This window comes from Heteronotia binoei, chromosome 12 (genome assembly GCF_032191835.1).
Source record: "Heteronotia binoei isolate CCM8104 ecotype False Entrance Well chromosome 12, APGP_CSIRO_Hbin_v1, whole genome shotgun sequence".
Lineage (NCBI taxonomy): Eukaryota > Metazoa > Chordata > Lepidosauria > Squamata > Gekkonidae > Heteronotia > Heteronotia binoei.
In genome coordinates, this window is record NC_083234.1 from 71,347,533 (window position 1) to 71,374,929 (window position 27,397).

At 42.5% G+C, this 27,397-nt stretch overlaps 1 protein-coding gene and 1 non-coding gene across 3 annotated transcripts in view; both read right to left on the minus strand.

The window, feature by feature from the left end:
- The window catches only part of MED27 (mediator complex subunit 27), a 254,777-nt gene that overhangs the window by 139,003 nt on the left and 88,377 nt on the right, over window positions 1–27,397 (minus strand). The window lies entirely within an intron of this gene.
- TRNAR-GCG (transfer RNA arginine (anticodon GCG)) lies at window positions 7,232–7,298 on the minus strand. The gene has a single exon. It is a non-coding gene; the product is annotated as a tRNA-Arg (tRNA).

Sequence of the window (27,397 nt, forward strand, 5' to 3'; positions counted from 1 at the left end):
CTGATTTTTTTTTAAGTTATACACACACGTCTTAGAAAAAGTTATTGGGGGGGGGAGAAAAAAATGAAGTTGGGGTGGGGGATGAAGTGAAGGCAATAAAAAGAAGTCTCTCAAGGGTCTTTACATCAATGAGTTGGCACAAAATAATTCCAGCAATAAAATCTGGCCCAATAGAGATGGGGGGAGGGGGGAAAGGAGAAGAGGAACTGGGGATCACAAGACAGAACCTAACCAAAGAGGAACATAAGAGAAGCCATGATGGATCAGGTCAATGGCCCATCCAGTCCAAACACTCTGTGTCACACAGTGGCCAAAAAAAACAGGTGCTATCAGGAGGTCCATCAGCAAGGCCAGGACATTAGAAGCCCTCCCACTGTGCCCCCCCCAAGCACCGAGAATACAGAACATCACTGCCCCAGACAGAGAGTTCCAACAATATGCTGTGGCTAATAGCCACTGATGGACCTCTGCTCCATATGTTTATCCAATCCCCTCTTGAAGCTGTCTATGCTTTCAGCATATATTTATCCAGGGCTTTTTTTTTTTAGTAGGAGCGCACAGGAACGCAGTTCCAGCTGGCTTGGTGTCAGGGGGTGTGGCCTAATATGCGAATGAGTTCCTGCTGGGCTTTTTCTACAAAAAGCCCTATGAGAAACAGTGGTGACATTAGGGGTGTGTGGCCTTCAATGCGAATGAGTTCCTGCTGGGCTTTTTCTACCAAAAAAGCCCTGTGTTTATCCAATCCCCTCTTGAAGCTGTCTCCTTAGGCAAACAGGCCACTGGGTCTAGCATTTGGGTGGCAACAGATGCCTCTGGAAAGAAGAGAATGAAGGCCCATTCTCTGTTGCTGGATCCCAGCATGTGGTTTCATTTAGACATCATGGCTAATGGCTCTGATAACAACAAAGCTTCGCAAATGTGTCTAACTCAAGAGCTGCCACAAAACTTTGTGGAAATGACTCCACACGTCAATTGTGTGAAGGAGAGAAGAGGATATAAGTGCAACTTGTCTGGCTGTCTAGGAAGGCTACCTTATGGCTGCACATATGGTAAACTCACTAGGAGGACTGAAAAAGCAGCCTGGGAAAATTCCCAAAGGCTTATTCTGCAAAATAGGGGCCAGACTCCTCACATAACCATTGAAAGTAATTTTTCACATACATATATGTGCAAAGAGAACAGTGAAATTATTTTTAAAGATGTTTCCAGTGGAATAATACTTCCAAGTAAATGCATCCATGATAATCAAAGAGTGACCACCAGGCCTTTTTTGGTAGCAGGAACTCCTTTGTATATTAGGCCACGCCCTCCTCCAAGGCCTTACAGTGGGTCCTTTGCTAAGAGCTCTGTATGCTCTTGGAGGATTGGCTACATCAGGGCGGCGTGGTCTAATATGCAAAATATGCTACAAAAAAAAAAAAAAAGCCCTGGTGATCACATTTCCCTTTATATGAAAACACAACAAAAAGTTGCTTGTGTTTTACCAGGAAGTAAATTTTTGATTTGACAGTCTTGCCGGTCAACTTCCTCCATCCTGGTTGAATTGCTTATAAACTCTTCCTCTGCAGAGGGAGCTATTAGCATTCTAAGTGGGGATGAATTTGTTTGTTCCTTGCATATTCAACTCTACTCTCCCCACCCCACACCCAATCCTTTGCTAACAGACTGCACCATGACAACTTCCTGGCTCTGACAGCAAGGCTCTATCACAGCCAAGCCAAAGAAGATCTGCCCCACTGGCCTTACAGTCGCTGACTTTTTTTTTTTTTTTTTTGCTAATCCTGATAGCTACAACTCCATCTAACTAAAGGGGAGATCCACTGCTCAAATGAATGGATTCATCATTAATTTCTTCATATAGGCCTGGATTCAAAGGAGCTACTTTAGGTCTGCACAACCACTGGGGAGGGGAAGGAGTAGCTGTGATTCTGAGTTTGCTGTTTCAACTGTAGGCCTCTCAGCATCTTTCCTTGCTTCTGAAATTCGCCAACAGCTTCTGAAAGTTTCAAAAAAAGGTTTTGCCATATGGCATAGAGGGGATGGAGTGAGAAGCGGTCTCAAAAGACCTCTTTGGCACAGGGAGTGAGTGGTGCGGCTCTTTTAGATCATGGCCACAAGGAACTATTTATATTTCTAATTAGTTATTTCTCCTGCTCGGTCTTAAAATCACCACCCACCCTAAGCCCTAGGGAGGGCTGAAGTTTTAGGAACAGATGAAAAATATATAAGAGCGTGTGTGTGTGTACACAACTATATTTCACACATAGATAGCATTTAATATTTATCATCTCTTTCAACATAAGCCTTTAAGGAAATAAACAGAACTGAAGACAAATCAGTATTTTCCAAATGATACTTCTTTTTCCAACTTTACAAAAATTAATCCACTGGTTAGGGCCATCAGAGGTTGATAACTCTCCCAGAAGAAATCTTATCCATATTACCTGGGAAATGAAGCACAGAAAACTGTGGACTGAAAATTAGGTAGGAAAAACCAACTAAATTACTCTTCTTGGAAAATGCTGTAAAAATTCATAAAGCCATACAACTAAGAGGAGCCTGAATGTCAGTGTTTAGAACATCCCCATAGAGCTTCTTAACAACTTTCTGATTTACTTAGCCAATTTGCCATGCGATCTAGACAGCAGCACAAAGATGTATAGCCTCCTTAATAAAAGCAGAGTTACTCTCAGCTACAGAAAGAGAGGGAACAGGGGGTGGAGGTATCATTTTACTTCAGCACGTTCATCTTAGGCCAATGAACTTCGCTCACATTTGTTTTTCTCTTGCAGATCCCTTAAATGGGAAATCAATGTCTGCAAGGGACAGTACAAGTTTGAAAGACAATGTTTCAAAATGTCAGCCGCTCAGTTTTCGATCCTCACCGCTAGAATTTGCAATGAGAGCAATATGCACCAACGTTTATGGAATTAAAGGCACCGCTAGCTTGGGAGAAGACCCCCTCTTCAGGCTCTTTCCCTACCCAGCTTTTCATGGCATCTTATTAAAACCAGTGCAAGCTCAGCCATTTAGACCCCGGGGGACACCACTCTGGGAGAGAAGAAGGCTTGTTCAATACGCAGAGACAGCAACGAGGCTTCTGTGCCCAGTTCAGAAAGCTACAGCGCAATGGAAAGGACAGACATCTCTGCTAATCAGAGCTGAATTCTGAACTGTGCCTATGAAAAGGGCAATTCTGTGTTGAAACCTGGTAGAATTTCTACTTTGGGGGGCACACCCAACAATAGCCCCGGGAATTTATTTGTTTTATTGGTAGAACACACGTTTTGCCCTTGAAGGCCAACTCCTTCTGACTAAACTCTTTCTGTTAATAACATTTAATACAGTCACAGGCGTCCTTCTACGTATTTTCTACGTGTGCTTCCAGGAACAAAGATCCCACTGTCGAGATCTATATGGGCCCATTAAATATTTACCAAACCATCTTTATAATGGGAGAAAAGGTCAAAGTTAATAAAACTGACAGGCAGCTACTGTCCAACTTGATTTATACATTATTTAAGTGTGAAACACTATATTTCACAGAACCAGTTCCCGTTCTTTTCAGTGGAAAAACGCTTTCTTTAGCCTTGGGTTTAAAGAGTCCAAAAGACTAGAGCCAATTCAGAAGAAAAGGTCTACAAATGTTGGAGTGAATGGAAAGAATTAGGCTACACCTGCTCTTTAACGATTTCCATGAGAACAATTCAGTAGCAAAAGGCTATTTCCTACGTATTAATATTTCATATTTAATTGTGGGGCTGCTATGACTCAATTAAGACATCACTCAAAACCGTATCTGACGGAACCTAATCATGGTTTGTCGTGATGCCTCAAATGCAGCCACAAATAAGACTTCTTAACCATAGCTTTGAACCATGTGTAATTTAACAGACAATGGTCTTGCAGTCAGCCAGCGAACCAGGATAAGGAATTAACAGTTGGAACTGGATTTGCAAGCCGTGCTTTTGCGCTAAACACATGTTGGGGCATCGTCTGAATTCCGAAAACCCTATTATAACAACTGTGCCCAGAGAGCAGAGAACTGAGCAGACAGAAATAAAGCAGAAGAGAAACTCTGCCTTGTGATTTAACAAAAAGCTCAGACCATAATTAGGAATTCTAAACCATATCCACGGCAAGCCATGGTTTGGGATGTTGTCTGAACTGATCCACTATTTCAAGGAACTATCAGGTAAGACACCCAATCACCAACAAGGAAAGATAAAAGGCATACAGAGATTTGTGTAGTACCTCGTCTCACTTTAATTTTTGCTAGAGGGTTTAAAAAAATAGGCAAGTGAAGCAGAGGCCAATCATGCCAATAGGCTCACTAGAGAGCAACCTGCTCCCCGCCTCCCCACAGTTCAGCAACCTGCTCCCCGCCTCCCCACAGATGCCAACCAGCTGCTTCCGTGAATCCCACAAGTAGAACAGCAAGGCAACAGTTCTCTCATGTTGTTGCCTACATTAGGCCATTGTAGCCAAAGAAAAAAAGCCCACTTAGTTCTATTTTACAAAATCATCTGGTCTAGGGATGTCAAACATCCAGCCCGGGAGCTGAATCAGGCCCCTGAGCAACTGGATGTCATCTACCTCTCTCTTGTTTCTTTCTCTGTAATAGCTTGCTTTGCAAAGCTTACTCAATCACACAGGCACTGTAGAGCAAAACCTCTATTTTCTCCATTGGCTGAGGCTCCTCCCTTGGGGAGGAATGGGGGAGGCAGAGCTTGCTTTGCCAGGTTCTCTCAATCCCACAGCAGACTACTGAGCCAAGCATCTCTTCCTTCTGTTGGCTGAGGCTCCTCTTTCTCCTGGTCCCTTGGGGAAGGAAGGATAGAGCCAGAGCTTCCTTTGCCCAGTTCCCTGGATCCCATGGGAGAAAGACAAAGAAAGCACCTTAAAAACCAATGAGTGCTAATGTTTAAGTAGGTTTTAAATTGTGTTTGTGTCCTTTATAAAGTCTGTCTGTCTATCTATCATCAGATTTATATCCCGCCCGCCCCTGACAGGCTCAGGGCGGCTATATCTCTGCTACCTAATCTTAAACAGGTACACATATGGCCCGGCCCAATATGGCCCAGCCCTACAAGGTCTCATTTATGTTAGATCCAGCCCTCATAACAAGTTAGTTCAACACCCCTGACCTAGTCAGTCTCCTATGGCAGGTAGAAAGATGTAAAATTTGGGGGGGGGGGAGGGCTTTCCCACAGTTCTTTTTAAAACTGGAAAATAATGAATTAAATACAACAGTTACTTTCCTGTGAAACTAAAGCTGCTTTTACAGATTTAACAATATGAACTGCATTATTTATAACTTAGCATATAAAACTGTATTTGGCGCATTTATGGAATTTAAAAGTATTAACATCCAGATCTTCTGTACAAAAGATTGCAAGTATATCCCGCACTTGAGGAAGAGTTACAAACTGCTGCACCCTCCGCTACGACTGCATAGGTATCTTTAATCCTTGCCATCTTAGAGGTAGGGACAAAATAAAATGTGATGGCAGAAAGCAAATTCTGTCGTTAAAAAAGGGGAAAGTGTATTATTTTGACAGAAATTCTCTCAGAGTCACAGCAGGCAAGGCTGTCAGCTAAACTTTATAACACTGAAATCAATGAACTATTTAATGTGTTATCATTAAACATATTATGGTATATTAATTATATTGCCAACATTATTTACATTAAAACAAAGAAACAAAAAACAACCCCTGAAAACACCTGGTGTTGTTCTATGTTGGAACCCTTTTGGTGGCTAACAAACTTGCACTGAAGATTAGAATTTTTTTCTTCTTCCTTTCCTTTCCTTTCCTTTGTTCTTTGTTTTTTGTCTTTTTTAAAATAAAGGATATATGGATGTGGCTTTGTAAGATGACAGATATGATAGATAAGAATTTGGAATTTGTTATTAAATGTTTTGTAAAACAGTAAGATTTTATGATATTACCAAAGGGTTAGAAAATGTCTATAGAATCCAAAGGTAATACTTATGTAATAATTTTGATTACTTGCAGATATAATGAACTATATATATTCACTTTTCCTTCTTTTAAAGTAGTAACAATTGTAATCCACCCCCTTTCTCTTCCTGTATTTTATCCCTTACTCTTTCCCCCAATTTCCCAACTTTCTTTGTATAAAGCTCAATGAAATTTGTATTTTTTTTTAAAAAACAAACTTTGCATATGTCTACACAAGAAGAAAGTTTTCCCAACCTCAGTGATTCCCCAGATTTCTTAGTTTTTCATTAGACTTTTCATGCTGTACATTTTTTGTGAAAGACAAGGTAAGACAAGGTTTCCCTCATCAAGAAGAGAAATTGTTTCATAGGAGCTTCTCCCCCTCCCCCGTACCCAATTTTTCCATTGGAAAAATGGGGGAAATCCTTAGAGGTTTTTTTTATGCTGCACATTTTGAATATGAAAACCCTTGCTTTAAGAAGCATTTTACTCATTCTAAAAGATAAAATATTTCACAGGAGTTTCTTTTCAGTTCACCAAGTCTTCTGTGTTTTCTGTTGGACAAATTAGAGGGGAAACGCTTGAGGGAGGGGAATTTTCAATTCCCCCCCCCCCAACCAGGCATTGTATCTTTAGGCAGACAAGAGGCTATTTATAAACCCATGCCAATTTTTTTGTTTTATCCATGGTGTTTGTTTGCCATTTCTACAATTAGAATGTTTTAAGAAAAATCTCATGCATTTCCTTAGGAACCTACAGATAAAACAAAATTAAATAGAGTCCCAGGTTTAATCTCTGGCATATCCAGCTGAAAGGACTATGTGGTGAGTGATTTGAAAGACCTCAGCTTGGGATTCTGAAGAGCCACTCTCAGTCTGAGTATACAGTACTGACCTTGCCAACAGTCTGGTTTAAGTATAAGGTGCCTTGGTGTTCAAGAACAGTAGAAAGTGTGCCATGACTAATGAAAAATCACAGACCAAAGTATGTCAATTAACTTGCTCAAAAACCACATACATGTACACAAACATACATGTAAAAGAATGCAACTATGCACAGAAATATTGTCAAGTCACCACGTCTTGCAATAACGAGACTCTTTGTATTTTCAAATGAGTTGAACATATGAACATATGAAGCTGCCTTATACTGAATCAGACCTTGTCTGCCTTATACTAAATCAGTATTGTCTACTCAGACTGGCAGCGGCTTTCCAGGGTCTCAAGCTGAGGTTTTTCACACCTATTTGCCTGGACCCTTTTAGTTGGAGATGCTGGGGATTGAACCTGGGACCTTCTGCTTCGCAGGCAGATGCTCTACCACTGAGCCACCGTCCCTCCCCAAAGTTCATTTATTGTAGGAGAGTATGACATCTCGTAGACACTATCAGTGTGAAGATTGGCTAGCAATAGCAGAGCAAGGATTATATAGACAGCTGATGGCTGTTAACATTCCACACTACTAATCAAATAATGGCAAGCATATTCCAAACTGCTAAAGGTTAGAGGGTTAAACTAATACAACTACATCACTAATAATACTGTGAGGCATGCAGGAACCAAGGTGAGGAAGAAGCTGGGAACAAAAAGGAAGTATAAGAGACATTCCTCAGAAGACACAACACAGGCCTAAGCCGTAAAACATGAATTACTGCTACAAACATATGAACATATGAAGCTGCCTTATACTGAATCAGACCCTTGGTCCATCAAAGTCAGTATTGTCTTCTCAGACTGGCAGCGGCTCTCCAGGGTCTCAAGCTGAGGTTTTTCACACCTATTTGCCTGGACCCTTTTTTTGGAGATGCCAGGGATTGAACCTGGGGCCTTCTGCTTCCCAAGCAGATGCTCTACCACTGAGCCACCGTCCCTCCCCAACGGTTAAGAATAAACAGGACACTTGACAAATATGCATCAGCCTCATCCAGATCAGCTAAAATGAGGTCTTCCCTTCTTAGGAGGCTCAGTCATCCCAAGAGTTTTTAACTTGTCACTGTATTTTCTACTGTCCCTCAATTAATGTGACTTCTGAAGATATCCCAGTCATTCTTGGCTTCCTGACTGCATTCTCACCCAAGGAAGCTCCCCTTGGATCTTGACCTGTGGGCCACTCTGCGCTCTGCTCTTCCTTCACTGACCCTTGAGCACTTTATCTCCCTCCCCCAACAGAGGCCAAACCAATTCTCCATTATACCAGCTCATTTCTAACACACCAGAGGACAGGAGCCAAGTGTGAAGGGCTTACATGAAAATAGAAGATAGGAACAATTTAAGAGTTGTCCTTAGACATATCCTTCCTATAAAAACCGGCCCAAATGTCATCCTATCTTTCTTCACTTGCAATTTCAGACACCACTATTGTCTCTCCTGAGGTGCTGTCGAGAACTGATTCCATCTGGGTCACAAAATGCTAAACAGTAAAAGAGTTCTCAGATCAAAACCTGTTTTATATTTGCTGCACCTGAAGGCTGTCATTCTAAATCAGCAGCAGCAAAAAGACTTGGGAACACTGTGAAAGTGGGTTCCTGCAGAACTTTCTGCTATGGAATATTCTAAGCACCTGTTAACCTCTTCCATTTGGGCTCTAGTGTCGCAACGCGGCTTTCGTTATCACCGATATAAATAACTAAAAAACGGCTAACCAACTATCATCTGGTCATTCGGCAGTCATCGCGAAGACATGTTTGCCCTGGGGGATTTTTTAAAGCACTGCAGAAGTCTTCAAAGATGCTCCATATTTCACTCACTGAATCTCCCAAAGGCGAGAAAACTACCAGACAGACGGCCTTTAATACAAGCCAGGGAGCAAGGAAGAGAAGTAACATTGATCCACGGTGCCTGGGGGGGCAAAGCCTCAAAAAAGGTAAAACCTTGCAAAAAAAACAAAACAAAACACAGATCTTAGGGAGTAACAACACCCCCTCTCCAAACACAGTAGAAGCCAGCAGGACGCACCTACATTGTACTGAGTGGGAGAGTAGAAGTCCTTATTTTATTTGGTTAATTGTATTCATTGTGTTTGTTGTTTTATATGCCTTGTTGTAACCCGCCTCGAGCCTTGCTGTGCAGGGGAGGGAGGGCCAGAAATCAAAATAAATTAATAAATAACACGTTCTAGAGAGAAAGCAGATTAAACATCCCCTAGCAATGGTCCAATTTTCCATAGCAAAATCCATCCTCACTCAAGATAACATTGCAGCAGTTACTTTTTGTAGCGTGTTAACGATTTCCAGTCTTCTTCTGAGCCCGATCCTGACAGTATGAGACCCACATACCCGTTCTAACTCAGCATCTTCACCTTGCAGCCTCTTCCTCAGTGCTCCTTTTTGTGGCTCTAAGCCAAAGACTAGAGCTTCACACAGTCCTAAGCTCTGCTCACGACCTGAGTTCGATCCCGGCAGAAGCTGGGTTTAGGTAGCCAGCTCCAGGTTGATTCAGCCTTCCATCCCCAGTTTGCTGGGGGGAAAGTGTAGATGACTGGGGAAGGCAATGGCAAACCACCCTGTAAAAAGTCTGCCGTGAAAACGTTGCAAAAGCAACATCACCCCAGAGTCGGAAACGACTGGTGCTTGCACAGGGGACTAACTTTACCTTTTAAAGGCAGAAAGGAATCAATTTTCCTCACCTTATATATGCTCCACATCTTTACTCAACCAGTTAACAAGTCAGATCACCACTTCCTGATCAATATTCTGAACAAGCCCAAGTTGCTGGAGAAAGAGGCCAGGCCACACCTTCAGGGAAGGGCTGTGGCTCAGTGGCAGAAACCGGGTTTGCAAGCAGGAGGTCTCAGGTTCAACCCAGGTTTGCAGTTAACAGAATGTGGAGCCTTGTGAGCAAGAATTCTACTTTGTGAGTTACTGGCATTAAAGTTGTGAGCTACTGCATACATTTGTTTGCTCTGGTGCCATTTCCCCTGAGCTAAGACAAAAATGTGTGAGCCAGAGCCAGAGGGAACACTGCATGTAACTGAATCAAATGCATATTCTTCCATTGCTTGCCCTTGTTTCAGTCTTGTTTCCCCTTCCACTCTATCAAAATTGTAAACTCTTTGGGGCAGGCATCAGAATTTTTGCTCATTTCACTGAAGCATCATGCAAACGTAGGCCATCACCACCACAAGCAGTGTTTCCTCTAAGCTGAGTTAGTGTGAACTAGCTTACAGGTTTTTAGCCTCCTGTTCACACATTTTTGTCTGCGCTCAGGAAAAATGGCCCCAGAGCAAAACTAATTTATATGGTAGCTCACAACTTTAATGCTGGTAGCTCGCTAAGTAGAAGTAGAATTTTTGTCCACAGGACCTCCACAGCTTAGAGGGGGCATGGACCACAAGTACCTTCCTGAAGAACTACATGCTCAACTTGTCCTGAATCTATACCTCCTCATTTAGTAGAAATACGACAAGAGAACTACTTTCAAAATGGCTTCATGTGCAGGTCACAGGACTATAGTTTGTCTATTGTGGCAGTTTTAATAAAGTTTACAAAATAACATCTCCATAAGGGTCACCCCAGGTCATATGGGCATTCTGCTCGGATAATTCATGCGATGAGAAACTTTAAGCATGTTGAATGTTATCATGTACTGATTTTATTGCTGCTACCTTCACTGCATCCCAGTTATCTAGGAGAAAGTTGGGCTTATAAAGGTTATAACACGCAGGTGAATAAGGATGGACTGTAACAGATGGTTCAAAAAAATGCTTGGGTAAAATGGGAGGGACTCTGGACTGTGCCATTGTATATAGCTCATCAGGGGGTGGAATTCTAGCAGGAGCTCCTTTGCATATTATGCCACACACCCCTGATGTAGCCAATCCTCCAAGAGCTTACAATGCTCTTTTTTGTAAGCTCTTGAAAGGCTGACTACATAAGGAGGGTGTGGCCTAATATGCAAAGGAGCTCCGGCTAAAATTCCACCCCTGTAGCTCATACTGTTGCTCTGATGTAGGATCCTAACTATGTAATTTTTTGCATTGCTTAACATGGCACGGTGGAACTGACAAGCTCATCTCCCCTTCATGCAAGTGAATCCACACTTAAAGGTACAATGGGTTCAAACTTATAAGCAGATTTACTAGTACTTTTTTCCCACCAAGACACAGCTAACTTAAGGGGATCCCGTAGGTATTTTCAAACAAAGAGATGTTCGGAGGTGGCTTGCTATTGCCTGCCTCTGAGTAGCAACCCTGAACTTCCTTGGTTGCCCCTTAGCTTCTGAGATCAGATGAGATTGAGCTAACTTGGACCACCCAGGTCAGAGGAGGACTAGTTTTCCTCTTTTTTTTTTGTTTCTGGTGCGTTTCTTTCTGCCAGGATATCTGTCCACTGGACATCCCATCTTGTTGATCGTATTGATTTACATTGCCTTGAGACTCATTTCAGAAAGGTGGACTATAAATATTATAAATAAAATATGCTGTGAAACTAGCTTTGAATGCAGCACGCAAGAATTATATGGACTACATTTATTTATATTTTACACTGCTTCTCCTTAGTTCAACGTGGTTTCCAATTAAAAAAAAATTATAATATCAAATAGCAGACTCAAACAGCTGTTGATTCATCACAGAGTAAAACTGCAATCAGTGAAGCTGCAAGTTCAGGACATTCCAAGATTATTTTTGTGAGTTAAATAGGGAATGAAAATATAAATATTAAGCAGAGAAATCTGGGTTGGTTGCTGCATGCTGCGCTCCCTCCCCATGTACACAACTGCAGCAAACCACATAAAGAATGGACCACCTGGATCCACATAAAGAACTGTCAGCCCCTTTTGACCCTTAGGCATCTTGTTTTGTTTTGTTTTTTTTGTGGTAGCAATAATTAGAAAAGATGGTCACACATAACTGAAAATTTACAAAAATGAGTCTGGCTCCTAAATTTCTGGCTTGACTTCTAGAGCCAAAGTAAATTTGTCGAGGCCTACCTTAAGTACGGTATCATAGTCAAAGAATGTTGGAAATACTCTTTATTTATTCATTCATTTAATCAGATTTATATCCTGCCCTCCCCTGACGGGCTCAGGGCGGCTAACAACAAATAAAAGCCAACATAAAATATTTAAAAAGCCAAAATATACAATAAAACCATTTCCATCTTCAGAATACTGGGATGAAAACTGCAAATCAGAAATGTACATAAAGATGTCCATCATTGAGGTCAGAGAGCACGCACATCATGATCTATCAATTGTCATCTTTGTTAACAGGCAAACAATTTCGAAAAAATTGACTGCCTCTAGCACAGTTGGAGTATAATCCTTCTGATAAATAGCTAATAATAAATCTTGTCAGCATATAAATTATATGACTGACCCGTAATTTCTCTTCAGCCAGGAAAAACAACCTGTAACTACAGCTTATCGTGTTAACACTGTATAAGCACACTCAGCAGACCCGCCCAGTGCAAAATGCTTTCTTCATCTTCTTCATCTCCTACCCCTGCTCCTCACATGTGCTATTTTTATTTGCCAGTTTCAAATGACATAAAGTATTACAAAAATTATGTCAAAAAAGCAATTGCCCTCTACATTTCACTCGTACAGCTTAACTGATACAATCGTCATTTCAGTGTCCTATTTCTTTAGGTTGTTACCATGCTCACGCACACAGAGCCAAAAAGCATACAGATGCATCAATTTTGGAAGACTGAAGTGACGACCATGCCTCAATACCACCTAAAGTGGAGTCATGAATCCATTTCTAGCCTCAACTTCTACATGAAAATTTTAACACTCAAGATGATTAAGACTTTCTTGCCCTTTGGAAAAAAGAAAATCTTGCAAAAAACTTCCATACCAGTCCATCAAAGTTGGCTTAGAATATTTTTTTATTAACTCCCCTGAATGACCCTACTATCCCAGCATTATATCATTTATACCTGGGGCTTTTTTGTAGCAGGAACTCCTTTGCATATTAAGCCACACACCCCTGATGTAGCCAATCCTCCAAGAGCTTACAAAGCTCTTAGTATAGGGTCTACTGTAAGCTCCAGGAGGATTGGCTACATCAGGGGTGTGTGGCTTAATATGCAAAGGAGTTCCTGCTACAAAAAAAAATCCCTGTTTATACCTAAAATATGTTTTGTTAGTTCTTTGAGCCATCAACAAATACTTGTCACAATGACTTGGCTGCCAAGGAGTCTCTAGTTTGCAAGGAAGCATTCTAAGTCAGTCAATCTTTCCAGAACCAGACTCACTTTTAACTGTCAAGTATCAGCATGTGACAGAAAGTCACATGACATTACAGTCACCTGACTTGACATGGTGGAACTGACAGGTTCGTCTCCCCTTCATGAGTGAATCCAGACTTAAAGGTACAATGGGTTCAAACTTATAAGCAGATTTACTACTACGTTTTTGCCATTAAGACACAGCTGGCTTATGGTGACCCTGTAGGGCAGAGGTGTCAAACTCATTTGTTATGAGAACCACATCTGACATAAATGAGACTGTGTTGGGCCGGGCCATGTGCGTCATAAAATGTCATTCCAGCTAGCAGAGACATAAATTTTATAAAGGACAGAAACACAATTGAAGTTTTTTTTAAAAAAACAACAACCCTAAAATAAAACCCCTAAGCGTGTTTTATGCTTAAAGTATCAGCACTCTTGCAGTATTGTGGTCAGTGTCAAAGCAAGCTCTCCATTCCCCCCCCCCCTTCTTTCCCAAGAGGAGCCTCAGTCAATGGAGAAAACAGAGGTTTTGCTCTGCAGCTCCTGTGCAATTGAGAAATCCTGGCAAAGCAACCTGTGACATAGAAGGAAGCAAGAGAGAGGGAGAAGGAAGCAAATTTACTTGAGGGCCTGATAGGAGCCACTTGGGGGCCTAATCCAGCACACAGGCTGCACGTTTGACACCCCTGCTGTAGGGTTTTCAAAGCAAGAGACACTCAGAGGTGGATTGCCATCGCCTGCCTCTGAGTAGCAACCCTGGACTTCCTTGGTCATCGCCCATCCAAATATTAACCAGGACAGGGCTGATCCTCCTTAACTTCTGAGATAGAAGAAGATGATATTGGATTTATATCCCGCCCTCTACTCCAAATCTCAGAGCAGCTCACAATCTCCTTTATCTTCCTCCCCCACAACAGACACCCTGTGAGGTGGGTGGGGCTGAGAGGACTCTCACAGCAGCTGCCCTGTCAAGGACAACATCTATCTATCTATCTATCTATCTATCTATCTATCTATCTATCTATCTATCTATCTATCTATTTATTACTTTCAATTTATATCCCGCCCTCTCTGCAAGCAGACTCAGGGCGGCTTACAACATCATAAAATACAATCAATCCAATAAAACATATAAAACCATAATTTATGTATATCAGCTTTAGAACCATTCTATGGCGCTATTTCAGTACTGTATAGGCGGTATTAAATTCTCGACTGTGATCGCCAGCATTCTGTAAGATGTCCGGTGGCAGCCCTTTTTCAAACCGCAAAAACCTGTTTAAACAATTCAGTCTTACAGGCCCTGCAGAACGCAGACAAATCCCGCAGGGCCCTTATGGTTTCTGGAAGGGTGTTCCAAAGTTCTGGTGCTGCCACCAAAAAAGCCCTGGATCTCGTCACACACAGCCTGGTTTCTTTTGGGCCAGGGGCAGACAGCAGATTTTTTGTCTCTGATCGCAGTGCTCTCTGGGGGATATATGGGGAAAGGCGGTCCCGTAGATAGGCAGGTCCCTGACCATAAAGGGCTCTGCCAGAGCTATGGCTGACCCAAGGCCATTCCAGCAGCTGCAAGTGGAGGAGTGGGAAATCAAACCCGGTTCTCCCAGATAAGAGTCTGCACACTTAACCACTACACCAAACTGGCTCTCAGATGAGATCAGATGAGATTGGGCTAACTTGGGCCATCCAGGTCAGGGGGGGACTACTTCTCTTTGGTTTGGTTTGTTTTGGGGAAGTTTCTTTTTGCCGGGATATTTGCCCTTAACACTGAGCAAACAAAGTGGGTCACCATCGCAATTTTAATTTTTACATTCATGATTGTACTTTTTGCTCCCTGAATTTTCTTGTGCATTTTCTATCCTTCTTTTGCATGCTTTCTCAGTCTGGCGCCTTTCACAGACTTTCTTTCCCTTGTTGCCTTCTTGCTCCTTCTCCTTCTTTCACTTTTTAATCTCTTCTCAAATCCATCTGTTAATGTTTGCTCTTCTTCCTCTCACAATCCTCCCTGTTTGCTCCAGCCTTGGTAATTGACACTTGTACCACTTGCGCTGGTTGGAGCTCCAGGACCAATATTCATCATCATCAATATCTTTAGTCGCACATCCAGCTAATCACCATCAGCGAACTTTGCCGGTTTTACTGCTGTCACACTTAAAATGCTGTTTGATCTTGGCACATTTGCTCAGAACTGTGCCTCAGCAACTCTAATGGGGTGCATTTTTAAGGAAGTGCACAGGATTGCAAACCTAGGAATCAAGGCTCAGTAAACTGCTTGCAGGATTTGCTCATGCTACAAAACCTTACTCTATCTACTTCATTTGGTCCAGGCTGGAGCAAACAGCCAACTTTGGATCCATCCAATTACTGCCCATTTGTGGGTAAGGTAACTGAGAGACTGGGTGCTCCAAAGTTTTCTAGATGACACATCGGCGCTGGACCCATTCCAGTCTGGCTTCTGCCCTAGCCATGAGATGGAGATGACTTTGGTCACCCTCAAAGACGACCTTGCAGACAGCTGGATCAAGGCGGGTTGGTGCTGCTGCTGCTGTTGCTTGACCTCACAGCAGCGTTGCAAACAGTCGACCATGGCCTTCTGGCCCACCATCTTGTTTGACACAGGAGTTCGCAGGACTGTCCTGAAGTGGCTTGCCTAATTTCTCTGGAATCGGGGACAGAGGGTATCCTCTAGGCACCTCCTGAAATGTGGGGTGTCTCAGGAAGCTGTCCTTTCTGGGATAGCCAGTTTGGTGTAGTAGTTAAGTGCATGGACTCTTTATCTGGGAGAACCGGGTTTGACTCCCCACTCCTCCACTTGCAGCTGCTGGAAAGGCCTTGGGTCAGCCATAGCTCTCACAGGAGTTGTCCTTGAAAGGGCAGCTTCTGAGAGAGCTCTCTCAGCCCCACCTACCTCACAGGGTGTCTTTTTTGGGGGGGAGGAAGGAGATAAAAGGAGATTGTAAGCCACTCTGAGACTCTGATTCAGAGAGAAGGGCGGGGTATAAATCTACAGTCTTCTTCTCCTTCTCAGGTGTTGTTTAACATCTATATGTGCCCCCTTGCCCAGCTGGCTCAGAATTTTGGGCTGGGATGGCATCAATATGCTGAAGACACCCAGCCTTATCTGTTGATGGGCAGGTCAAATGCCATTCCAGTTAATCTAGCTGAAGGGCTGGAGGCCTGTGGTGGGACAGCTAAAGCAAAGCCGGTTGAGACTGAATCCTTCAAAGACTGAAGTTCTGTGGCTGGGTCCAGGCAATACGGGTGTGGGGTGCCAGCTCAAAGCCCTCGACAGCATGCCATTAAAACTAGCACCTACCATTCAGAGGGTGGGGGTGATCCTGAATACCTTCTTGACAATGGAGGTCCAGGTCACCAATATTGCCAGGCTGACGTTTTACCAACTGCACACAGCCTTCTAAACATTCAATACATGTGCGCTACAAGTCATGTGTGCAGAGAATTGGAGGACCAGCTGGCTCAGGTTTGGGGCTGGCCAGTTGAAGGGGACACAGAAGAAAAAGGAGACCTTTTTGTGGTAAGAAGGGGCTCTACGCTACAAGAATGTGCACAGAGGATCACAGGACCCATTGGCAGGGTGGGTGTGGCTGAACCAGGTTGTGCTGGAGTAGGGGTTGTACTTTCATGCTCCACCACTGAGCGAACATCACCAGCTTTATGCACTTCTCAGCATATGTACTAAGGGAGGCAGGTGGTGGCTCTGCTCCTGACATATGCACACAACCAGTAGGTTCTTCCAAAACACAGAAGCAAAAATAAATGGTGGTTCTATAGGACCCACCTGAGGATCTCAACTCATGAGTCAAAGACAGTGGCTCCAGGAGTACATTGTTGCTATATGGCCAGGCCTGCTGGATGGCAAGAAATACAAAAAACAGGAAAGAGAGGGAGTGAATTAACCCCCAAAGGGAACCAAATGTACTTTTAGAGGGAACCTATCCGGGTTTCTGTAAAGGATAAAGAATGTTGTGACAGCAGATCCAAGAGTCAAATGGAAAATGACAAAGTATTGGTACCATTAAATAATTCTACTGGTAATATATTAAAACTGTAGAAAGAAAAAAAGGGTACTCTGTATAGCATTCATAAAACAATTTTTCTCAATCACACATTGCAACTGAAGTTGTTTACTTGTGAATTGTCCCATCACCCAACTTACAAGTTCTACTAAATACTCAATTTGATGGGGATGGATTTAGAAGACTACTTCAAAGCAGCTGGGTTACAAATGCACTCCTGTATGGTGTGGGCAGAAGTGGGTTGGAGCTATAGACAGGCTTACAGTGTCTATGCATGGTCAACTGACAGAAAGCATCTTAGGGACACAGTGGGCCCTTCAGCACAGCATCAGATAAAATAATGTTTATTACGTGAAAAGAAAAATATGTCATCACTGGTATTTCCTGGCTAATATCTGCAGTTTTAATGTATCTCCAGCATTTTGCTGTGAAAGAAAATGAGGCTATGAACAAGGCTTTATATGCACTTTATTCCACAATTTCCACAAAAGGTACAGAATATACTACTGGTTGCAGAATTCATGTTCTTGAGAAAAATATCAATAAACATTTGCATCTTGCACTCCCCCCGCCAAGCTGAAATCTGCATATGAGCCTGAAGATGTTAACCAAATGCTCCACCAGTGTTGTTTAATGTAAAGCCCAGTATCTAGTTTAAAACCACACAGAATCAAGAGAACACATGCAGATGAAGACTTTGAGCCCCACTGGAAAGAACTAAAGTTTGTAAACAACTTCTTTGGACAAATTAAAATTCTGGCCCACTTACAAAAAGGTCAAGTTACTAATTGCACACATTAAAATCAAAATGCCCGTTCTGATCCATCTATAATACAATTTCCTGAACACATTTTCTTCAGCATAAGAAAGCTCCAAGTCATTTTACAGCTCAACTATATTGATTAAATCAGTTTTTCATGCTCAAACACCACCTAGAATCATTAGGATCCTACTTATGTACAATTAAAGCGTCAAGTTTGGCAACTGTAAATCTGAGGAACCAAACCCAGTAGTAGTAGTATTTTTAATTGCCCACATATATATTCCTCAAAGAGTTAAACAGAGATTGCCATTTTAAAAAAAGATAGAAACACAAAATCCATCAGATTTGATTGATAAAAGTATAGTTTTTAACTAAGCCTGAAGAAGTGAAGATTGGCAACATTCTCCTCACTATAATTTGCTTCCTTTGCTTTTTCCCCCCACTGAAATGCACATAAATCAAAGAAATGTTACAGAGGCCCATATATCACAAACTGGCATTTCAAAACTATTTACAGAATCTATAATATTCTCACCATGAAACAAAAATGTGGCCATGAAAGATGAATACATGAAAAAGGTAAGTCCAGCATCCAAACAGAGTTAATTAAGCTTGGAAGCCATTCTTCACTTCGTGTATTAAAGATGTTTAATAAGAATGATCCTAGGAGGTCAGTTCCTATAAACATACAAGATAACCTATTTCCAGGAACAGAAACAACTACCTGACTGCTCGAATGAAGGTGTTTTTGAAAAAAAAAAATCTGAATACTTGATAAAAAGGATACTTTATTGAATTTTAAATGTATTCACAAAGAGAGCTCAGAAAGAGTAAGTTATACACCAGAACTCTTGCACAGTGAGCGTTATCCTTACTTTGCTATAACAGATCAGAGCACCTAAAAGTTGAAACCAATGAGCTATTTATGCCAACAACCCTTGACTTACATCAGTGAGTTTAACTTCTCCAAATTCCTCCCTCTTTCTGGAAAGAAAAGGCAGAGACTGAGAAGAGTTCAGCTGCCCATCTGTCAAGGCACAGACGAGAGTGCAAAAAGCACCGAGATATTTTACAAGCAACTCCAAAAAAGTGCAGTAGCCTCAACTAATGTACTTGAACCATATGGTTTGAAGAAACACTTCTTTTGCAACGCGTATTTCATTTTGCCACAGTACGGGGGAGACAGAGAAAAGAGTAACAGTTCCAAGGATTCTGTAGACCTCTGAGAAACACTTGCAGATCTAATCTCCAGCACTGGGACAACAGTAAAATAGACTAGAATTAATATAGCAATGCTGAATGGAGGATTTAAAAACTATGACTCAATGCAATAGACCAGCTGCTTGTTCAGAGAAGCATTTAAGAACATAAGAACATAAGAGAAGCCATGTTGGATCAGGCCAACGGCCATCAAGTCCAACACTCTGTGTCACACAGTGGCAAAAAATTTTATATACACACATACACTGTGGCTAATAGCCACTGATGGACCTGTGCTCCATATATTTATCTAAACCCTTCTTGAAGGTGGCTATACTTGTGGCCGCCACCACCTCCTGTGGCAGTGAATTCCACATGTTAATCACCCTTTGGGTGAAGAAGTACTTCCTTTTATCCGTTTTAACCTTTCTGCTCAGCAATTTCATCGAATGCCCACGAGTTCTTGTATTGTGAGAAAGGGAGAAAAGTACTTCTTTCTCTACTTTCTCCATCCCATGCATTATCTTGTAAACCTCTATCATGTCACCCCGCAGTCGACATTTCTCCAAGCTAAAGAGTCCCAAGCGTTTCAACCTTTCTTCATAGGGAAAGTGCTCCAGCCCTTTAATCATTCTAGTTGCCCTTCTCTGGACTTTCTCCAATGCTATAATATCCTTTTTGAGGTGCGGCGACCAGAACTGCACACAGTACTCCAAATGAGACCGCACCATCGATTTATACAGGGGCATTATGATACTGGCTGATTTGTTTTCCATTCCCTTCCTAATAATTCCCAGCATGGCGTTGGCCTTTTTTATTGCAGACGCACACTGTCTTGACATTTTCAGTGAGTTATCTACCACGACCCCAAGATCTCTCTCTTGGTCAGTCTCTGCCAGTTCACAACCCATCAACTTGTATTTGTAGCTGGGATTCTTGGCCCCAATGTGCATTACTTTGCACTTGGCCACATTGAACCGCATCTGCCACGTTGACGCCCACTCACCCAGCCTCAACAGATCTCTTTGGAGTTCCTCACAATCCTCTCTGGTTCTCACCACCCTGAACAATTTAGTGTCATCCGCAAACTTGGCCACTTCACTGCTCACTCCCAACTCCAAATCATTTATGAACAAGTTAAAGAGCATGGGACCCAGTACCGAGCCCTGCGGCACCCCATTGCTTACCGTCCTCCACTGCGAAGACTGCCCATTTATACTGACTCTCTGCTTCCTATTACTCAGACAGTTTTTGATCCACAAGAGGACCTGTCCTTTTACTCCATGACTCTCAAAGAGTATAAAGAATATCACACAAGACTTTCCACAGAAAATACAGGGCAAGCACAGTTCCTGAAGAAGAAACCACTCTTACAAACACTTCTGGGGCTGCTCTAGTATAATCATTATCATCTGCGTGTGTGTGTGTGCTATGGTACTGGCATTTTCCGGCTCTCCTATTGACTGTGGGGTGCACTCCATAAACCATTCACCTATCAACTGCCACTCAAGTTCCACTGCATTCCATTGGTTGAGTCCACTCATCTCTCCCACCCGCTGTTGCCTACCAACTCTCTGTGGCATTTGGAGGAGAAAGCAGGTGGCGGGGAGCCAGTGAAGAGACATGGAACAAAGGTGGTAATGTGATTAGGCAGCAAGGGAGTGTTTCCTCAGATGCCATGGCAGCCACCTCTTTCTTGTCACTCCCTCCCTTCCTCAGTGTCACCCCAGGAAAGAGGAGGATTGGGCCACTGAAAAAGCTGCTAGGCAGTGGTTGTTGCTTGGCAACCAAGCTTGGTTCTGTCAATAAAGGAAGAGGCCTTAGCTGAATATGATGTCATAGAATCCAAAGGAGTTATTTTCCCCAGGTGGAGAGAGATCTATTGTCTGGAGTTTAGTTGTGATACCAAGAGATCTTCAAGCTCCACCTGGAGGTTGGCTACCCTAGGCCTGGCTGCTTGCTACTGTTCAGCAGCAGTATGACAGCCAGTATCGCATAGGAGTTAACGCTTTAGAACAGGGTCTGACAGACCCAGATTCCTGCTGTGGAAGTTGACAGTGATTTTGGACCAGTCACAGATTTTCAGCCTAGCCTACCTCACAGGGTTGTTGTTCAGATCAAAGGGGGGAGGTGCTCAGTGTGGAGAAAGACCCACTTTCACCAAGTATGGCGATGTATCCACAGTATTCCAATGTATTTCTCTTTTCGGATAGTGTATCAGAATAATGCTTTTGTATTGACATATTCAAACAAGGGATATTGGCTGTTTATCTCATTACATATACTAAACCCATCTTCCACTATATTTTAATGTATTTTTTCCTAATGGCAAACTAGAATGACGTATATATTTATGTTACATGTTAAAAGGTAAATTAGTTGGACAGGAAAAACTTCTGAGAAAGAAATGCCTTCTTTTTGACGCAGGTTTATTAGCAATAGAATAATTAACAGGCATTCTCACATTCTGACATGTTACTGTTTTATGGTTTCCCACGCTAATGCAACCCAGATCGAAGGTTTTCTGCATTTGTTAATTTTACTATTCTGCTATTGGATTTTAACTTTGTACCACTAGGCATTACAAACCCCACCAGCTATATGTGGCTCTGCTTACCGTACCTCATTCTTCGTCTGAAGAAGTGTGCATGCACACGAAAGCTTATGTTCTGAATAAAACTGTTGGTCTTAAAGGTGTAATCGACTCCTATTTTGTTCTACTACTTCAGACCAACGCGGCTGCCTATTTGGATCTATCTACATGGAATGCAACACATTAAGCTGCATGGAATGGAACTCCATCAACCTTACAAAGAAACTTGGACAGGTACAGACTGATATTTCCTTTCTTACGAAATGCAAACACCTGGATATTATACCTAAGGGACTGAGAATTAAGAATCCTCTACAAACCACTTATCCTACAAACTATGCTGAAAAGTTATGCCTCACATTTTCTAGGAAACTACTGAAACATCTAATTAGTGTTCTGTACCACAAACAGAAGCTGATCAAGGACAAACTCTTTGAACTGGACATTTCAACAAGGAATCAACCTACCTGGCAAAATTTCCACAAAAAAAGACAAGCCATCTACCACTCCCAACTGGAACTACTGAAACAACGAAAAAATAGAAAACTCTCTGTTCTGCAGACTGCTAAATGCCACGAGGACTCCTCCAAAAATATTGTTAACCTGTCACAACACAGACTCAGCCCTTCCGAAGAGTCAGGTCTTTCACGTGGACTTTCATTCTGCCCCACTAAATCCGCACAGAAGATTCAGCTCTGTGGGGACCTGGAAACCTTTTTCCGCCATCTTCGCCTAAAGGAATATATCCAACATGCACATGAACAGAACAAGGAAGAACATACCACATCTTCACAACATATAATCACACACTCCACTGGAGAACATTCACCATCCCTACAACCCAACAACGAACAGGATACTTGCCACATCATACCAACAAAACAACATTACAAGAAAAAAAAACTCCACATGGACTCCACCCGAAGGTCGCAATGCCACACTGGATCACTACATTGAGTGCTTTCGCCAAACTGATGTGATTAACAAACAACACCACGCACAGCAGAACCTCAACCATGCTGAAAGGAAGCCCATAGACAGTCTCAGGAACAATATGGATATTACAATTAAAGAGGCAGACAAAGGAGGAGCTGTTGTCATCATGAACACATCAGACTACATCAAGGAGGCTCAAAGACAACTCTCAAATACTTCATTTTACAAACCACTGGACTCAGACCCTGCACAGGAATATAAAAAAGAAACTAAACAAGATTACAAAGGAATTACCACTGAGTATTCAGGAACAGATCCTATCAGACACATCACAGGAACCTCAACCAGGTACTTTTTATCTTCTACCCAAAATACACAAACCAGGCAATCCGGGACATCCCATTGTGTCAGGGATAGGCACCATCACTCAGGGGGTATCTGGATATATGGACTCTGTTCTAACACCCTATGCCACCAGTACTCCCAGTTATGTTCGTGATCCTACAGATTTTCTGAGGAAAATAAAATCTTTGAACAACCTTCCAGAGAACACTATCTTAGCCACCATGGATGTGGAATCTTTATATACCAACATCCCACACCAAGATGGATTAACAACTGTAAGTAATATAATCTCTGATAAAAACACAGCTGACTTTGCCACCAAACAGTGCCATTTTGTTCTTACCCATAACTACTTCAGATTTGGCAATGAACTTTTCCTACAGATCAATGGTACAGCCATGGGCACCCACATGGCCCTACAATATGCTAACATCTTCATGGCTGACTTGGAGCAACGCTTCCTAGACTCCCATCCACTCCTACCTACCTTATACCTGCATTACATTGATGACATTTTTATGGTCTGGACACATGGTAAATGCCATTTCAGAAGGATATGAAGATAATTTGCAGGCATTCCAAGGAGAAATGAAAACAAAGCCATGAAACAAAACTTAAAAGAAGCACCACTTACCTACTGAATCAACAATAAAGAAGACGGTCCCAAGAAGAAGAGTCTCTGCACTCGAAACAATATTGGACTGGTCTTGGATACTGTCAGACTTGTATTACAGCTCCATATTTTTTCTATGGGCATTGATCCATCATACAGTAGGAGCAGCGTGTGCTTTCAGTTCTGGAGGGATTTTGTGTTGTATAAATATGTTTGTTTATATGATGTTTGGCTATCATTGTAAGTACTGTGTTTGTTACTAGTAAATACTGGATAGGTAGGAATAATAAGGAGTATTATTTTTGTTACACAGAGATGCTTTGAGGTGTTTTCTTTTACAGTAACCTCGGTGGTCCTGGCTTTGATTGCCACGAATTCTCTTTTCAAGCCATCTATGCTAGATCCACCATCACATCTACTGGCAGTGAAATCCACAACTTAATTACCCAGCAAGTGAAACAGAACTCTCCCCGGTTGGCTCTGGAAAGCAGCATCTCACAGAAACATTTCTATATGAGTTGGCACATAGGCTGCCTTGCCACAGCTGCAGATAAGGATCCAGAACATTATTTTTATAAAGTTTACATTGAACATTGGAAGATTATTCCACCAACTGTGGTGTGCAAATCATTTGCTCTACAACTACTGAAAGTTGCTTCTGCTGTCAAATAAGTAACAGACTGGAAATGAGACACAATGGCTTCTTCCCGGCTTTCAAGGTGAGCAGGGAAACAAGAAATGTGTACATCCAAAAAAAGACTGCAGCAGGGAGAAATTTGGGACCTTCTGCATGCCGAGCAGGTGCTCTGCCACTCAAGTGAAAAGGAGACCCAAGAAAGCATGCTGAACAATGGCATTAACCTGAATGCCTTTTCCATAAGGAGCTGTTGTCAGTTTACCATACTCAACCAGTTTTATTTCTAGTTTTACTGCAATAATTAAAACATTTTTACAATAGCAGATGCTTTTCCTCCCACACACCAATTAATTTGCAAATGCACTCAGGTTACAGAAATAATGAAGTGCCGAATGCTTTGCTATTGGCAAGCTCGGCGATCAAGGAGGTGGATGCTGTGGGCGAGGTGCTAAAACGCACGCTACTTCTAGATCCACACCAAAGAAAAGATTCGTCTCACACAGCCTGGTGTGTGCTGTTAGCAGTTGACCAATTAACTCACTTAGCCTCCTGGCCTAGATCCAAAAGGTGAGCACGGTCTTCCTGCACACAGGTATTTGCCCGCATGTTCTTTGCAAGAACCTCTTAGCACCTGTGGTTTTGTATTGTCAAGGGCAGACCATGTGCACAAACACAGAAGTAAAATGGCAAAATGACTGCAATACATTCAATATCATAGCCTAGGCCAGGGGTGTCAAACATGTGGCCTGGGGGCCAAATTAGGCCCCCAGAGGGCTCCTATCAGGCCCCTGAGCAACTGGCTCTTGTCTGCTTCCTTCTCTCTCCCGTTTCTTTCTGCTACTCACCTTGCTTTGCCAGGCTTGCTCAATCAGACAGGAGCTACAGAGTAAAACCTTGATTTTCTCCATTGGTTGAGGCTTCTTCCCCTCCTGGTCCCCTGGGAAGGGAGGATAAGAGCCAGCACTTCCTTTGCCCAGTTCCCTGGATCCCTTTAAGACCAACAAGTGCTAATGTTTTAAGCATGTTTTATTTTAAGGGGGGGGGGGTTAGTCGTGTTTGTCTGTGTCCTTTAAAAATATATCTCTGCTACCTAATCTTAAATAGGTACACATGTGGCCCAGCCCAACAAGGTCTCTTTAATGTCAGATCTGGCCCTTACAACAAATGAGTTCGACACCCCTGGCCTAGGCTCTTGACCAAAGGATTGTCTATTTAAAGGCATATCCTTACCAATATGAAGATTCAGGAGACTACAATGTGAAAAAGTATGGAAAAATTCTACGAAGCTGCCTTATACCGATCTGGACAATAGTTTCATCCACCTCAGCGCTGATTTATTGACTGGCATGCCTGCCTTTCCCAAGCCTGCTTCCTATAATTTTTAGCTGGAAGTACCAAGGATCAGATCTGGGACCTTCTGCATGCCAAGCAAGTGCTCTACCTCTCAACAGGCCCTCCACAATGCAGAAGCAGTTGCCTGGAGCTTGAGGACAGCCTTGGTGCAAAACAAAAAAAACCCCAAAACAAAACATCCTCCTTTGCCAAGCAATCCAAGTTGGGAATAAAACACCTGAATTCTGCATTATGCACGTTGGGCACATCTGCAGATCTCTATGTGGCATTAATGGGGTCAGGACCTACAAACCCCACTACAGAACGCTTTAATCCTTGAACTATTTTGTGTAGATTATGGGCTTCTGCTCGATATGGAGAAGGACAAGAAACTCTACAGGATGCCAAAGTCCTCTCCCTTGATGACTGGAAAATTTTGTCTGCATTCCCTCTAGATTTCACCAGGTACTGCCCATGGCAAACTGGCCCCCTTCTTAACCAACTGGTCCAGTTCCCAGGACACTAGACCCTGATTTGATCGGATCTTTCAACTGCACCCTCAACTAGTCACAGGTCATTTTACTTACTTTGATCTGCCGCCTATTCTCTGTTTACCTTATTTATATCCCGCTTTTCTCCTCAATGGGGACTCAATGCAGCTTACGTTATTCTCTTCTCCTCCATTTTAGCTTTACACCATGTGAAGTAGGTTAGGCTAGAAGAGTATGACTGACCCAAGGTCACCCAGTAAGCTTCCACGGCAGAGTAGGGATTTGAACCTTGGCTTCTCATATCCTAAATCCAATACTTTAACCGCTATGCCATGCTGGCTCTCAAGTCTCTATCTTAACAGCACAAAAATGGTCCAGCTTCAAACTATACAGAACCTTGAGGACACATTTATCTGTTTTCACACTGCTGGTTTAGAATTACTGAAGTTATACTGTACCAATTCTGGCACCAAAATGCCATCAGAACTCTGAAAAAAACAAATTAGCCCCCCCCCACCCAGACCTTGGATTCAGTGGGAGCTCACAGGAGCACAGCTCCTGAACTTTTCTGAGAGTTCCTCCTCCTTCTCCTGATAGTGCCACCTCCTTGTCCATTGAATAGTAGGTGCAACTCCATAACAATCCCAGGATGAGCTCCATCACCTATTTTTTTTACAAAACAACTCCTTGGCCCTCCTAAATCCTTAGTTGAGGAGCCCCGTGGCACAGAGTGGTAAAGCTGCAGTACTGCAGTCCAAGCCCTCTGCTCACAATCTGAGTTCCATCCTGGTGGAAGCTGGGTTCAGGTAGCCGGATCAAGGTTGACTCAGCCTTCCATCCTTCTGAGGTCCGGCTTGCTGAGGAGGGAAGTGTAGATGACTTGGGAAGGCAATGGTAAACCACCCCGTAAAAATGTTGTGATACGACATCACCCCAGAGTTGGAAACGACTGGTGCTTGCACAGGGGACTACCTTTACCTTTTTAAAAAATCCTTAGTACAATCCACTAACTTAAGTTCCGAATGATGAGATTCTCTATGCATTATTAGAGAATGATGCTAGTCATGCTATTTACAATGTGCATTTATTTCTAAGGTTGCTTCCTGATACATGTATTTCCTTACAAGACAAAAAAAGAATATTTTTAGCTTGTGCTGACTGAGATGTACTCATTCCATGGCATTTTCTCATTGCTTTTCTAAACTCTGTTCTTATTCATATGATATGCTGCAATGAAAGGGGGGGGGGAGTGTTGCTTTCATTACTACTGGGATTTAAATGCCAAAGGTTTGTTCTGCAGTTCATCTGTC